Raw genomic sequence first — 15194 nt, 5'->3', positions numbered from 1 at the left:
CAGAGAGCCCATTGAGAGGCTGGATCCCAGGATCCAGAGATCATGACCTGAGTTGAAGACAATGATTAACCAACTGAGCCACCCAGGTGCCTTCACATATTTACTTTTAGAAACATCCTATTATGTTCAAATATTTTATGAAATGAAGTTGTAAAGTTGTCAGGTGGTTTCCACAGGAGAAGGTAGTTTTTATCATTGAAAAATTACTTTCAAGACTTGTTTGGCTTTTTTTTTAGAACAAACGTAAGATATAGGGAGACAGGAGGATTATATTTTCAAACTTAGATATTAGTTTGATAATTGTTGATTTTGAAAAATAAACTGGCATGTGGGAAGTTCAAGGAAAATAGTTTGGTTAAATAGTCACCTGTCTGCTTTAGAAACTATTCAAGCCTTAATCTGGGGATATGAAAATAATTTTACCAGTCTTATCTTGGGAACCTTCATTAGCTCTCTTCCTTGCTACGCTATACAATGGGAATTGTCATACCTATACTCTTGATTACAAGGAACAAATAATACATCTTTGGAGGGGTGGGTAGGATATTTGGGGGTTATTACAATGCTCAAACTCTCATTGCATGTTCTAACTTCTAAGAATTGAGCTAAAGAATATAATAAAGAGAAGAAAACTAATATATAATATGAACATTATAGTGTTTCTCATATTAAAAAATATTTTTCACTCAAAACACTTGAAATTTAGAATATTGTCTAAATTTGAAGAGTTTCTCTAAATATTTTCTGAATATGAAGATGTGACATGAAGAAATGAAGGCTTTAAAATTTCACATATGCTGCTTAAAATCTACATAAATATCTCCTTGTTAGGGTAGGAGATGGGAAAGGAAAATATAAATAGAATGGATTGTGAGGATGGTGGGATTTTAATAATAAAATCTTTTAACTCTTTCTATATAGTACTGTTTGTACAAGAGAATAGTAGTGTTTGGGCAGCCTGGGTGGCTCAGCAGTTTAGCACTGCCATTCAGCCCAGTGCGTAACCCTGGAGACCTGGGATCGAGTCCCACATCAGGCTCCCTGCATGGAGCCTGCTTCTCCCTCTGCTTGAGCCTCTGCCTCTCTCTCTCTCTCTCTCTCTATCTATCTCTCTCTATCTCTGTGTGTATGTGTCTCTCATGATTAAATAAATAAAATATTTAAATAAAAGAATAGTGTTTGTAAAAATAAGCTTAAATTACTATAATCATATAAATGAAAATGTGTCACTCATTTCATTTCAGTGACTGAGGAGGTTACATTATTTACTAAGGAGTTGTTGCCTGACGTGACATTCAGGAGGATAGAAAAGTATAGGGTATTTCTGACCAGGAGGAGAGTTTTTCCTTAATCCAAACATTCATGCATGTCCAAAGAGAGATGTCATTAAGCATGTGATTAAAGTGAGTGAGAGCATTTCCTTTAAGAAATTATCTTTCAGAGGCAGTTGGTTTACATAAAGTTAATCTGGGATGGAAGAATCCTGAGGAGTAACCGACAAGTTAAAGAAATATCCAGAACCGTGGGCAATATTCCAACCCCAACAGCCATCTGGAGTAAAGGATGATTGGAAGTTGGGACACGCGTGATGTCTTAGAGGGTTGGAAAAGAACTGCGGTCAGCCACATATCTGAGCACCATGAACAGACCACCTACAGGATCAGGGCACCTTGCCTTAAAAAGCCAGATGCAATGACACGTTTTTGAGTGAAGAAGCATCTGGAAGTTGAGGATATCAGAGAAGCTTCCTGCTGGTCTGGAAGTAGGTTTGGGGACACCCTTTCTTGGGCACAGATGGGAGTGGATGAGATACACTTTCAATGAGAAGGGAGTATAGCAAATCCAAGTCACTTAGTAGAGAACAGCTAAAGTTATCATTTTCCTTCCAGAGGAGATCAACTATGCCTGAGGAAACATAACCTACGAATACCCAAGGTACTTGGTACTTTGGTAGGGGCCTCATGTCCACCACAGTTTTTGTGAGGTAACTTTGCTGTGCATTCACTACCTGAGTGATGTCTGCTGCCTTTTGTGTTGGTTTATTTTCTTTCTCACTTTTATTCATCTGTGATTATCTGGAAAATGGAAAGTAGAATGAAAAATCATCTAACCTGAAGAGGAAAATGCAACACAGAAAGTTATTGCCCAAAGTGAGATTAGCCTTTCTTAACTTTTAAAAGACTGGACTGGAGCAAACAAGGATATCAACAAAAATTCTCTTTAATAAGAGCCAGTATAAAACCTGAAATTATGTATCACGGGGAATAAATTGTAGATAGGGAGGTAAGTAGGTAGGGTATATATTTTATTCTGGATTTGGATCCTATCAAGATCATGAGGCTATTTTCTTAGAGGGGAAAAAGTGTCTTACTGGACAATTTCCCTATTACATGGGGAATGTAATGGAATAAAAGAATGGCAAAAGACATTGATTTGGGGAGCATGTGAAGCTGTGGGGGCCAGGGGCCCTTGCTGGAAGCAGAAAAGACTGAGTAGTTAACTGTTGGAGGCAAAAATAACTGCCAGCCTGGGAGTTGAAAGTGTTGGGAGGGGGGATAGAATGGAGCACACATAAGAGCTCCATGGGCAAAAGCTGCTCTCATGAAGAAGCCCTAGTATATCTGACCCTGTCCGAAGGAGTGGTGGCCCACAAAGCTCAATGCTTTCAGTTCCTAGCAGAGAAGGCTGGTAATAAAGTTAGAGCCAAATAAGAAAACCCTGCCAATGCCAGGCTTTCACCAAAGCCAAGATCAGCATGTGCAAGTTCCTACCATGGTGCCTAACAATTTTTAAATATTCAGTAACTGTGTGTGTTTTAAAACATAAATATTAAAAAAATATTTTATTTGAGAAAGTGCACACAGAGGGAGAGTGTCAAGGACAATAGACTCCCCGCTGAGCAGAGAGCCCAATGTGGGGCTCCATCCCAGGACCCCGAGATCATGACCCGAGCCGAAAGCAGACAGTTAACCTACTGAGCACCCAGGTGCCCCAAAGCAAAAATTTAATTCGTCCTCCACTTTTTTTTTTTCTCTTCAGCTAACTTGATTACAAGATGACTCCCATACTGTAACTGCTGGTCAAAAAAATATCCTTGTGGAGATGACATTATTCTTTCTAGCTCCTGTAATACCCATATCTTCTCTCTGTCCAATCATTAAAGTGAGTAATTGCCTACAAAATGTATTATATGCAGGTCCAAATGGTGAAGAGTATGTAGATGAGTTAGACGGAGGATATAATACACAAGAACAGAGGTTCTTGGTTCCTGAGGGACCTTTCCTTCCCAGCTGTCTACTTGAGTGGACCACATACACATCTTCTACCCCCAGATGAGGCCTATGTGGAAAAGGACGACATCGAGCAAAGGACATAGGTGGAAACTCCCTCCACCTGCAGCACACCGTCTGCTACTCTCAGCTGAGAGATTTGAAGAGAGCAAGAAGATTTACTTCAGATGGCTGTGGCATCCCTGTCATCATCCCCATCTACATTTCAGGGAGGGGTATGCAGGAGGGAGAAGAGGAAGTAGCTGTCATTATGAAGCAAGGTAAGGGCTTGAGGGGTAAAAGGACAAGCTTTGAACCAGGCTCAGCAAACTCACTGCTTCCAACAGACATGCTGCCGTGTCTTGAGTGGCCACATGAAAATCTCAGCTTGCTGTTCTCTGGTTTCCTAGGATACTGGAGTTTTCATGGGCATTACTGAGGATAGTGTAGTTTAACCTATGAAGGAAACATTTTCGGGAACTTAATCAAGGTTATCTTGGAGCTGAGTTTCACTATCTCTTATTCTTCACTAGTACCGTGAGTGCAATAGGGGCATACTAATAAGCAGAAGATACAAAACATGAGCTGGAGAGAGAATATTAGATACTAGATACTAATGCTTGACAAAGGGAATCAGAAGGCCTATGGATCACATGCAGGGCAGGGGATAAGAAAATATGGCTATGATTTGAAATGGGACTCTGGGTAGGTAAATTCTTCAGATAAATCAGGGTGTTATAAAGGATGCTGGGATAAACACACCATGAGATGCCACTCAGGAACTAAAATACAGCTCCCCTTGCTTCCCAAACAGTCATTCAGCAGGGCCACTTGTACATATAATGGCTATGAGGCTTCGGGCAAGTTATTCTAGTTGCTGATTAGGCTACATACTGAAAAATATTCTACCAAAAAAAGAAAGTGTAGCATAAAAATCAAACATAAAGGGGAAAATAAAATAGAAAAACTTGAGACATAGTATATATGATCTCATCACTTTTGCAATCATTGTGCTGGAAGCTGAGGATTATCTGCAATTTAATCTAAGACTTTCTTTTAGGTGTGTGTCATCAGCTGAGGCTTTTCCCCCATTTGTTCTCTGGGTCTTGGCTTGAGATAATAGTTTCTATTCTCACTATTCCAGAGGCACCAGGACATAATAAAGGAAGATATAATTATTTATTTATTTTTAAGATTTTATTTATTCATGAGAGATACACACACACACAGAGAGAGAGAGAGAGAGAGAGGCAGAGACATAAACAGAGGGAGAAACAGGATCCATGCAGGGAGCCCGACGTAGGACTGAATCCTGGGACTCCGGGATCACACCCTGAGCTGAAGGCAGATGCTCAACTGCTGAGCCATCCAGGTGTCCTTAACAAGGAATTAGAACAGTGATGTTCATGCACAGATGCCCAGGAATCATCACTCTGTTAGTAAAGAAACAGAAGAATAGCAGAAGCTACTTTGATAACTAGTGATTAGAGGAGAAAGAAGGTTCTGAAGATAAAGCAGAGAGAAATAAAGGGTGGGAAGCAACAGTTCCAGGAGAGAGGAACACAGACCCTTCTGGGAGAGAAGTAGGGCTCGAAGGGCAGAGCTGAGCCAGAACAGACAGAAGCAGAGGGCGATGGTCAGGTCCTCACCACCTCCTCATGGGAGTGCACCGGGTCTAGTGTGCTGAGCTGAAACAGGCTGGCCTCTGCTAATATCTTGATAGGAAAAAGAAAGAGAGCACTCTGTCCAAATCAAAGTAATATATTTTCTCTCTCCTCAGATAATACGTAACTTAGGAAGTTAAATGGTAGTGAATGAATAATACTAATGGCTAGAAAAAGTTGTAGAGAAGCGAAGAGAAGCTCAAGAGCTGAGTCAGCAGCAGAGGAGATGCCCACACCATTGCTGGATACTTTGTAAGTCCCTCTTAAGTGGGAAATATAAACCTATCTAGAAATCTGCTTTCAGCCCAGGCTGTGGCTCCTGCCACTGATTAGAATGCTTATACCAGCTCTGAGATGTTCTTGGAAAAGTGTTGAGGCACTAGCTTCCATAAGGATTTTCATACCCAGGAAAACAATGGAATTAGTGGCCTATAGAAGTTTATAGCTGCTCAAGGCAATTATTTCTGAGAATATTTGGTCTAAATATTAAGAACTCAATTAAAGCAGTCTCTGAGGATTTCAGAGATTGATCACTTAGATATTTGCCTGCTTTATACATGCTTCCATGTTTATATCCTGAAAGCAATTGAAGCTTAGAGAACAGAATGTAGCTGGAATCCAAGGGTGTGGAAAAGGCAGCTTTGGCTTACAGACTAGCAAAGGCTTGCAGGATCCCTTATCTTGTGGTGCCCCACTGCATTTGCCCTCAAATATAGAGAGCCTTTGCCATCAAAAGAAGCAGAAGCGGCTTAGATTTGATATTTCCGAGTAGTATCTTTGGTTGACTGGAGCCAGGAAGAAAGATGTGTATTGCTTTCCTAGGGAACAAGGCCATAATGTCCTCAAATGGCAAGAGGGCAACTGAGCTGTTCAGGATTTGGGCTTGTAAACAGGACATCTTCGAGACAGGCATCTCTGAGACAGTTGGAACAAGGGGAGATTTACCCATTCTAACAATAATTCTGTTACTGCCTTCTGCAGGAACTAATTCTCTTACGAGTTAGAGATACCCAGTACTGATCAGAGATTAAGAAAGTATCAGATTTGTTACAGTTCTGCCATTAACGAACCTATTCTAAAATTGATTTTCTAGTAACATGTTTTATCTCTGCAGATTTTGGAAACAGGCCTGAGAATGGGCATCTGATTATTCAGCAAAAAATCCTAATCTATAAAGAGGCTTTCTTACCTTAGCCCCACCGAGGTCTATATCCTGAAATTGTGAGGGTTCAGAAGACCAGAACACAAGCCCAGTGTTCAGGTCAAGAGAACAAGAGCCTTGGAATCAGACACACTTGAATAAAAATTGAATTATTTTACTTACTTGTTAGATCTGTGATTTTCTTGCTTTCCCAAACTTCTGTGTTCTCATTTGTAAAATGGGGATAACAATAAACACAAGCAATTATAAAATGTATTACCTATGTTCCTCAAGCATTTGGCACAGTATACTGCATAGAGTACATTTTCAAAACTGTAGTTATTATTTTATATTAGTCCTGATATGCTCTTCTGAGTATCATTTCCAGAAATAGTTATTATATATCTGAATTCTTTGATTTTGTAAAATGAGATTTTAGGTGGCAAGGTATCTGGGAACAACATCAGATGAAACCTGATAGAATCTGATAATGATGGACTGAAGAAGATAAAAGACTAAAGCCTGAAGGCCGTTTGCATGATTGCAGAATCCTGTTGTTCTGGAGAATAGATATAGGAACAGAGGAACTTACAAATAGTCTCTCTTTTCCTGTGCCCCTCTGCCTCCCACTCTCTCTCTTAAAACATTTTTAAGCCTTTTGCTTTATAAATTACATCTAGAACATCTAACAATATACCATCTAAAATAATCATTAACATTTTAATTTAGATATGTTATATATTTTCCAAATTATAAATAAAATCAGCCTGCATGTATTTTATGACCCACTTTTAATTCACTGAATATAACATAAGCAATCTTAAGGGAATTTAACATTACTCATATGAATCACTTTAATGCCTATATATTATAGAGATACCTTTAATCGTGAAATGACTGGTGCCTTCTATGCACAGCCACCCTGCCAGGACAACACTATCAGAGTCCCTGTTCTCAAAAAAGCTAGATTCTGCTGTGAAGACTGACTATACAGTTGAGAAATTTGTTACTAAGGAAATAAAAGTTAAAACCAAAATGAGATATCAGCGGCTATATTCCTAAGATAATATCAAATATGTAGGGAAATAGTTTTGATTACCTCCTTTGTCATTAGTGGTCCTTTTCTTACTCAGGTATATGCTGGCTTCCCATCTTTTTCCTATTCTTTCCATCTAACCTAATCTCAGACAATTGATATGTTACTTTTTATGTCTTTATATCTGTATAATAATCTCTAGCAAAAAGTTGATTGTGTGTATATATGCATATAAAATGTTGCATATATGTATATATGAGTTATATAAGCATATGTATATGTAGTTATATGTACATTAAGCATATATATGAAACTATATATATACAACTCACTTGCTATGTGGGTGTGTCTGTGTGTTGAAGATGTGAATGAAAAGAGATTTAGATTTCACTTAACTGAAATAACAATTTTATTTATAACTTATTTATTCCCAGAAACACTTTTTTAATGTTGAATGAAAACTTTACAATTTATTGTAAATGTTCAAATAAAAGACAATATTCTGATGTGGTCATATGTAAGTTTTATCTCTCTTTTACCTCTCTCCACCACTTTTTAAAATATTCTGTAAAGCCAGCTAAAAAACTTTAATATATTTTAGTGCAAGAGAACCAATATCAATATCATATGAGCTCAGTAGCAAGCAGGATGCTGTGCCCGCTACACAAGGACTCCTTCAAATTTGTCATCTACCTATAAGGTCACACAAAACCAGTTTTAAAAAATCCTGATCTGATATATGCTTATAAAGAAGAGATGACAGTCCTGAGCAGTCACAGCAATAACTTAATTTACCTAAGAGAGAGAGATAAATGACAGGTAGAGAAAATTTCTGTCAAGCCATGGAGACCTTGAGATGAAAGTGAAACTCTTTTTTTGTAACCAAAGGTCAGATCTCTGTACTTTTAAGAATCCCTCCTTGATGGCCTCTTTTGATTTTTAGGTGTCAAAATGAAATTGGATGAATCTGGAATTTTCACTCAGTTTTAATGAAATCAGAATTTTAAATAGATGAGGCCAAAAGACCAAGAAATGTGAAACTGTAAAGAATGAGGCTCAAATTATGGATTATTTAAATTAAGTGAACTATCTTTGCCTTTGTCTTTGATGACCTATTTTCAACATTAAAAAATTTCTACAGTCTTTGATCTTTGAAGATATAAGAGATTCAGTTAAGCTACTGCAAAATTATTACAGCATATTTATTCATTCTAAGCTTATTATTGGCTATGATGTGTCATTGTGTGCCATTTTGGGTCTTAATATTTTAAAAGAATGCAGTTATTCAAATCTCACAATTGTGCACTGTGATCAATATTATGAAGGCAAAATACATGACATTGTGGACAACAGAGTGGGAACAGATGTGTCATTGATTTCAGGAAAATTATTTTTATGAAAATGGACCTCAGCAAAAACATAATATAGCTGGAGCACAGACAAGAGGGAACGAGGGAAAGAGAATGTGTTAGGCGCCAACTGGGTGCACATTTGTAGGCTATGACAAGGACTTTATTTTTTATCTGATAAATCATGTGGAGGTTTGAGCAGTGCTTTGAATTTTTGACTGTTTTTTAAAATTTTATTTATTCATGACAGGCAGAGACATAGGCAGAGGGAGAGGCAGGCTCCCTGTGGGGATCCCAATGTGGGACTTGATCCCAGGACCCTGGGATCATGACCTGAGCCAAAGTAGATGGTCAACTGCTGAGCCACCCAGGTGCCCCTGACAATGTTTTAATAAAGACCTTTATGTATTAAAAAAATGAAGACAATAGGATAATAATCCCCTTTGAAGCTCAAGAATTTTACAAAGGAAAATGATACTTTAAGCAAAATGAAAAATCTATTAATTACCCCTAATTTTAAAAAAGGTTTCGGCTTTAGAATATGTCCAACTCTGGCTATTTTATTTAAACATCTGTAAGGAATAGAAAGAGAAAGGTAAAACTAGAGGTGCAAAATCATCACAAAAAATAAACATTGAAGGGGCTAAGAGGGCATAGCAAGAGAGCTCCAGGGGTGATAGTCCTGAGATAGTAATAATCTAGATAAAATAGACTTCTTTTTTTTTCCAGTTATTGGTGTTTTATTACAGTGTTATTAGGAAGAAAAAAAAGACTTTATAAACCTATGCTTCTGAAGAGAAATAGTAGGTGACTCTAGGTCCCATAGGCCCCACACAAGTGGACCACCCAATATAACTTTCAGGCTTCAAGCACACAAGGGACATTTAAAAATAATTAGCCATGGGGTGCCTGGGTAGGTAGCTCAGGTGGTCAAGTGCCTGACTTTTGATTTTGGCTCAGGTTATGATCTCAGAGTGGTTGGAAGCCCTGTGTCAGTCTCTGTGCTAGGCGTGGAATCTGCAACCTGGTTAAGATTCTCTCTCCCTCTCCTTCTCTTTCCCCCTCCCCCACCCCCATGAGCTCTCTCTCTCTCTAAAATAAAATAATAAAAACAAAAATAGTTGGTCACATACTTGACCATAAAGGAAATCTCAACAAAACCAAAGGATTGGTATCATCAAAATACAACAAAATTTGAAAACTAGTAAGATATCCAAAATGTGTTATATAAGTATTTTAAAAAGTAAACACTTCTAAGTGACTCACAGGTCAAAGAAAATATCATAATAGAGAATTTAAATATTTTCAACCAAATAACAAAACACTCCCAAAAGTTGTGGAATGTAGCTAAAGCAATATAAATAGGGTAACTTTTGGCTTTAAATGTGAATAAAGAGTTTAATCAGTGAGCTGAGTTTCAACTTAAGGAAAGGACCAATAGAGCAAATCCAAAAAAAAAAAAAAAGGATATTAAAAATAGACATTCTTGAAAGCTTTTGTCTGTGTCCATCTGATATTGTAAGTCATGTTATTTATTTTGAATTTCCATATCATATATTACAATCATAGAATGTTTGTTTATCCACTCCTAATTAAAGATCATCACTAAAATACTCTAAAATACTGAAAGTTTGTATTTAGGAAATGTGATAGTAGACAAAGTTGAAATGTCTTAGGCCTTAAACAAAATCACTCACATTTAATCATATTTGTGCTTTGTCACTGTATTTCTCTTCTAACACATACATAATATTAATGGCCAGAAAAGAATGGCATGTTTATAGGACTTGGGGAACCTCTCATCTATCTCTCACCCATTGTTCTTATTTTATTTTTCCCATCAATGTTCTGTTCTACCACTGGATTCATTACAGCAATACATTTCCCACAGACCAGCCAACAGTTTTTTGAACAGTCCTGTTAAAGTTTCAAATACATACTTGCAAGGTTATAAGAATGGCACTGGGTATGTAGTTCCACTTTTAAGAATATAAAGAAGTCAAAAAGTAATCATTACCTTTTAATACTGCACCTTAATACCTATAATAACTTTTTATGTTGGCCAACTGCCATGTGCCAAGCTGTGGCTTGTATGATTTTAATTAATCTTTGTGATATAATAGTCCTATTTAATCACAAGGAAATGGAGGTCAGGAAATTTATTTTACTTGTCAAACCAGTTATAAAGCCTAGTTTCTAACCTATGTTTATCTGCTTTCATTGTGCTGTTCATCATACCTTAACTTTCGATTTGTATTACATAACTCTTTTGGGTTCCACTTAATTTTACATCAAGCTTATGTTTTTAATTCCATGCCTTATTCTCCTATTAACATTCATCATTGTCTATTCTGTTTTTATACATGGGTATGAGTAGGTCTTGTATACTCAATCAGCTACCCTGGGCATGATTTTCATTTATGTTATAAAACAGTTGCTTTAATTCCTTGTGTATCTCTCAGTAGACATGGTCATAGAGCTGTTTATGCCATTAAAAAAATTTATTCCCAAAAAGTGTTTCATAGAACACTACTCTAATGAAGTGTTCCTTAAAAATGAAATGTCAAATTCAAATGCTTAAAAAATTATTCTTATATACCTTTCTTAAAGTGTTTACTTTCCGTGAACACTAGCATATTAGATTGCTATAGATAATATACAGTAAAATAATATTTCACCCATCTTAAAGAAATCTTTTAAAGATTTATTTATTTATTCATAAGATAGAGAAAGAGAGAGAGGTAGAGACACAGGCAGAGGGAGAAGCAGGCTCCCCATAAGAAGCCCGATGCCGAACTTGATCCTAGACCCCGTGATCATGTCCTGAGCTGAAGGCAGATGCTCAATTGCTGAGGCATCCCAAGAAATCGTTGATCATAGATTCAGGCATCCCAAGAAATCTTTGATCATAGAAAAATGTTGCTTATTTGGAAAAAAAAAATTTCCTAGATTTCTCTCTCTGCTCTCCTTACTGGCACTCGTTGCAGTATGCTTAGAGTTTATTGAGCTCACAGGTAATACATGGGTTAGAGAAGTTCAGAAATAGTTACTGGAAAGACATATACACATATGTTCATTTATATGTCTATGATTATACTTATTTCCATGCATTTCCATGATTTGTAAAAGTTCTAGATAACTTGAGAAATTAAACATTTAACATTCATTAGATTTCTATGCATTAACATCCTATTAATTTAGTTAATACCAGAATTTTAGATGTCACATATGATCTCCAAGTTGCTTTCTCATTTATTTTCCATGCCAGAAAGCAAAAGGTACAGGGGACACCTGGGTGACTCCATCAGTTTAGCATCCAATTTTGATTTGGGCTTAGGTCATAATTTCAGGTTTCTGGGAATGAGCCCATATGGGGATCCCCACTCAGCAAGGAATCTACTTGTCTCCCTCCCCCTGCTCAGTGCTCTCTCTCAAATAAATAAATCTTAAAAAAATTAAAAGGCATAATAATATTTTGCTTTTTATAATATATCCTAAGTGTGTGTGTTTTCCAAAGGGGTAGAGAATTGTTATTTTTGAAATACGTATGATACATTCAGGTTACTATTTAGGAAACATGAAATATTACAAAATAAGCAAGAGGCAATTATGTCTTTCAAACATATTTGATTTCTGTAGATCACTGACACAAGAGTAAATCTGTTCTGGGAGCATTATCAGAATAATTATTACCTTTTTATGTTTTTCTTTTGACAATAGGAAAAAATGACTCAAAAATCAATAAACAACTAGACCAGCAATCTAGGTGTTGATTGATTCAGAAACTGTTTACCTCTTTGCATAATACTACTATGCAAACAATTATTGTCTAAATATATGCAAACTCAAATCCAAGATTCCACCAAGAGAATTATTGATTTTCATGAAAAGAATATGTGCAACAGAGCATGACCAACTAGATGTACTTCTGAGCAATTGATAGTTCATGATCCTTCTCTGTGGGGAGCTGTGCAAAGCATTCATGTTAATTCTATTGAATTTGTGACCACTCACCCATAAAAGATAATTATATATGTCTGAATGTAAAATGACCTGATCATCCTATTAAACGTGGCTTTAGAATAAACCATAACTATGGTGGAATTTACTATGCAGCAAGATGCATAAAAATACACGGGAGGGCTTTTTTACAGTGTTTGAGAGAAATACAAATAATTGAATCTAGCATGAGAATTACATTTACCCAGTCTATAGAAAGGATCAAGACAAGATGTGCTTAGACAGTAATGCTGTTTAAGTACTTAATCTTTGGAAATAATGGTCAAAGAAAAATACGCTTAGTCTAAGAGAAAGAAAAAGAAAAAGTTATTTTGATGGGTTTAAGTGGTCCTATAGCTGCTCCAAGCCAAATATGTTTAATCCAAGAGAAGTGTTCTCAAAGTTCTGCAGTAGAGAAACAGTGGAGACAGAGAGACAGTCTAAGATGCTAATAGACACTGTAGAATTTCTTACTATTGTTATAATGAAATCACTTTGTGTAATCTTTTCTTGATTTGTGCTGAATGTTCTGTTGTTTGTTGTATACCATCCGTAGAACAAAATGGTCAGTGATTGATTTGAGCTGGGAGGGCCTATCTCCACATATTTGGATTCAATAGGTCTTCATCATTCATACATATATTCATATGACCATATGAACTCATATATGTATGTAATTTCCTAATATATTGATAGTCTTATATGGTATATATTGAGGAATTATTTCAAATAATTATTTTTAATAATTTTAAAATTTTAAAAATTAATAATTTTTAAAAATTATTTCAAATAATAGCAAGATTGTCTGATACAAATATGTTTTTAAGTCTCTGTAGCTTATTCACTCTATGAAAAGACTAAAACTGATGCTACATTATCTTTTAAAATTAGTCAATTCCCTCTATAATTTTCTCCTTACATAAATAACAGTTCTATTTATTGATCACTCCTTTCATCATCCAAGTAGTATTTTTACATCCTCTTTTTCATATATTCCTTAAATTTTTTTTTTTTTTTTTTTTTTTTTTTTTGCTTCTTGCACACAAGGTAGCATCTGCTCCTGAGAATTTCCCTGAATCAACTCTCGGCCTAATAGGAGAAATGGAAATGTTCACAAATATTTCAAGTATTTATTTTACAGTAAAAAAGTGACATGAAAAAGTAATGCACTTAAGTGCTATTGGAACAAAAGAGATGAACATCTAAAATAAGATAGGGCGGGGATCCCTGGGTGGCTCAGCAGTTTAGCACCTGCCTTTGGACCAGGGTGCGATCCTGGAGTCCCGGGATCGAGTCCTGCGTCGGGCCCCCGGTGCATGGAGCCTGCTTCTCCGTCCTCCTGTGTCTCTGCCTCTCTCTCTCTCTCTCATAAATAAATAAATAAATAAATAAATAAATAAATAAATAAATAAATAAATCTTTTTTAAAAAATAAAAATAAAATAAAATAAAATAAGACAGGGCAAAGTTTTCTAGAAAGAAAATCTTAAGTTGTATCTTGTAGAACAGATGGGAGATAGTTTTATGGGGAGATAAAGCTAGCAAAAGGGGCCCAGGCAAGAGAGACAGCTTGAGGAAGAAAGAAAGACACAGAGTGGCATGTTTGAGAACTTCAGGTGCAGCCCTGAGTCCAAAGTATGGAGGGAAGAATGATGAGAGAGCATGACTATAAGCTCCATAGCCCTATGAAAGTCACAGGTTGAAATCTGTGAAGTAGAAATATAGAAAACATTTTGTTTGGCTTCATTTTTCCCAAATGCTTCTCAAAATTTCCATTATAACTGAACTTAGGCACAGCTAATACACAGGATCAGTCCACAAGCCTCAACCAGGTCTGTGTGCTCATGTGTGATTCCTCTGTAGCACCTTCTACCCACATCCACAGTTTTCATGATCAATTGCATATATACAGAATGCCAATGTACAAATAAGACCCATTGGCTCATTCCACTATAGAGTGCTCACTGATTTTTCTGAGATGTTTTTCTATAATGAACTAAGGGCTGAAAATCAGGAGACCACATCTCTAATTCCAGCCAATCACCTGGATGGAGACCTTGAGCCAAAGTGTCTCCTTTTTGCATAATATAAATATGAACAGGTGGTTATCAAAGTTGGTTGTATTGTAGTCCTATGTTAAAATAACATCTAATATGTAAAACAGATAAAGCCTAACATTCTGGTCAAAGCAGCTTTGGAGGGCCATAAGCTTTAGATCTCACATCTCACCTCTGTATTGAATACCCACTGTGTACTCTTGAGTGACTCTTAAGAGAGTGAGAGTGGAAAACTCTTCCAGCCAACTGCTTCCCAGAATGTTTCTTCACTTCCAATCTGAAAGCTCCAATTAATACATAATTCTATATTCTCCATGCCCACAAACTCTTCTCTATCAGCTGTGGTCTACAGCACGTTATCTCTAGAAAAGAACTCAGGCACCACTGTTTCACCTCTGTTTTGTGAGGAGAGGAAGTCACATGATAAGGATATAAAGTTATTTTAATAGATATACTTTTCTACATAAGATGTTCCACATAGTAGAAGGGGCTCAACACTAAGGATTCCAGGTAGAGGAGCAGTCAGTCACTCCTGTAATATTTCTTTGGCTATTCCCCGCTTTCTCTGTAAAGCTTTCCTGTTATAATCCCTGACTCTTTGAGTCTGATATCAATCACCTATCTCAAAGGGCACATCCCATGGATAAGTTTCCATAGTTTCTTCCACCTTAAACAGATCT

The 15194-nt window shown here is 36.6% G+C and overlaps 1 long non-coding RNA gene across 6 annotated transcripts in view; it reads left to right on the top strand.

Annotated features, from left to right (window-relative positions):
- Positions 1-1507: 1507 nt before the first annotated feature.
- Positions 1508-15194, top strand: part of LOC144322337 (uncharacterized) — a 76329-nt gene continuing 62642 nt past the window's right edge. Inside the window, exons 1-4 of one of the 6 annotated variants that reach the window (XR_013387991.1) lie at positions 1519-1762; positions 3040-3550; positions 5050-5185; positions 6048-6256. This is a non-coding gene — a long non-coding RNA (uncharacterized LOC144322337). The other 5 variants (XR_013387990.1, XR_013387995.1, XR_013387993.1 and 2 more) reach the window with 5 other exon arrangements.

Source organism: Canis aureus, chromosome 10, assembly GCF_053574225.1.
Source record: "Canis aureus isolate CA01 chromosome 10, VMU_Caureus_v.1.0, whole genome shotgun sequence".
NCBI classification, from domain to species: domain Eukaryota; kingdom Metazoa; phylum Chordata; class Mammalia; order Carnivora; family Canidae; genus Canis; species Canis aureus.
This window is presented reverse-complemented; position numbering and strand designations above follow the sequence as displayed.